Genomic DNA, 2062 nt, shown 5'->3' on the forward strand with positions numbered 1-2062 from the left:
GTTGAAGTTGAGCACGTGAGACGTTCGTTGAGAATTATAGCGTTTGTTATAGCGCGACTGTTGAAATTAAGTGCATCGCAAAGTTATATTCAGAAATAATAAACCTGTTTTATTTAAGAAAGGACTTGTGTCGCTAAAGTTTCGTCAGAACGAATTTACGGAAAATTAACTAACGGACGGAGACCTAACACTACCTAAACACTTTAGTATTATAGAAGGCATCCCTAGAAGTAGCATTATACAAAAAACTACAGTTGGCAGCGGAAATCAAACGTTGTAAACCTAACACTAAAATAACTGCTATCAAACGTCTAGCTCAGGGGCGGACTCCTCATCAAAGGGACAGAGGCTGTTGAACTAAAATGTTTTCTCAAACAATGGATTGAAGATGCCTTTCATCCAGGACATATATAGATGTATTTGCCTGGAAGTAAACTAAATGCAAAACCATTGTGATCAAAGAAATTCACTACAGCATAGACATTGAACAACCAGAATGAAGTTCCACAAAACATTCAATACACGAAAGTCGAACGTATCATCTCTAGCAGAATATAAAAACACAAAGCATTATTAGAGTACACACACACGAAACACAGGATATCCAGAACCCAGTAACTAACGGGATTATTCTATGATATCGGCGATTTCTGGTAGAAGAATCCAAAACATCTGCACTTGTCGTAAGGCAATGTTTTAATTGCCAATGATATGGACATGTGGCGACTGCTTGTAAAGCTCTCCCACAGTGTATGGCGGAGAACATCACAACTCTATGTGCCCAAAGGAATAGGAAAAATCTATATTGTTGCAACTGTAAGCAACAGCGCACAGTGAACTACAAAAGGTGTCCAAAATACAAAAAGATCGAAACACGAATCTACAATATCTAACATTTATATATAAGCCAGTACGTGTCGCGTCACGCTTGATTTCTCAAAACAGGAGGCATTATAGCCAAAATGCATTTATCCAGTCAGAATAGTTCGATAACCATCTGCCCATTACGATTTTAGTGCCAGGGGTGCAAGGGACCCGTGAGGGGGGGGAGTGCCGTTAAATCTTATAAGTGTAGTGAGTGTTGGTATAATAAGCCTAAAGTAAAAACGTTGTGGGATCACGTAGCATAGTGAAAAGTGCATAAAATTTCTCAAGAAAGTAAAAACATCCATTCAATTTCAAACTTAAATCGTTTCTGTATTAAGCTATTGTTACTTCTCTGGTCGTTAGTTAATTTTCAGTGAAAATTCTTTCCGAAGAAACTTTAGCGACACAAGTCCTTTCTTAAATAAAACTAGTTTATTCTTTCTCAATACAACTTTGCAATACACTTAATTTCCACGGTCACTCTATAACTTAAACTAACGCTATAATTCACAACGAATGACACACACGCTCGACCCAACTGTCCGTATCTATCTCTGTCTGCAATTCAACTGCATTCCATTGTTACCGTCACTTCTTTGCAGTCTTATATACATTAATACCGCATATCTAGTAAACACTCGAGCATTCACGAACTTTCGAGAATATGACGTGTTACTAGCGTCACGTGACCCCCGCTGTTGTAACACTGCCCCTTCCTCAGTATTGTTCGTCCCGAACAATAGCCACTTACATTAAACCAATAAACAATTAACAATAACTTAATTAAATGTACAGAATTTACAAACACAAAATTAAAATTCAACAAAGTCTCTTCTTCTTCTGTACTGGTCTCCGTCTCGTTGGCTTCTGCTTCATGTGGGGTTCATCTGCTTCATCAGAAAATGTCCTATTCATTCGGTAACAGTCACATCAGTGGTAGTAACTTCATAAAGGGCTTCACTGTTTCCCTTATCAAAACCGAGTAGAGTTTCTTTTACGACAGTGGCTTTTTCAGATGACACTTATTCAGCAGCGGCATTTGTTCCATTGTTCACTTCATCCCAACTGAAATGTCCTGGACCGTGATAATGCCAAAGCCTGTTGGCATGCACCACTTTTGGCTTACCTCGCTGACCACATTTTATCCAGAACGTCACGTCTGAGAGACGATCCACTATATCATATGGGCCTTTCC

The sequence above is a fragment of the Limulus polyphemus genome, unplaced genomic scaffold, assembly GCF_000517525.1.
Source record: "Limulus polyphemus unplaced genomic scaffold, Limulus_polyphemus-2.1.2 Scaffold1829, whole genome shotgun sequence".
NCBI classification, from domain to species: Eukaryota; Metazoa; Arthropoda; class Merostomata; order Xiphosura; family Limulidae; genus Limulus; species Limulus polyphemus.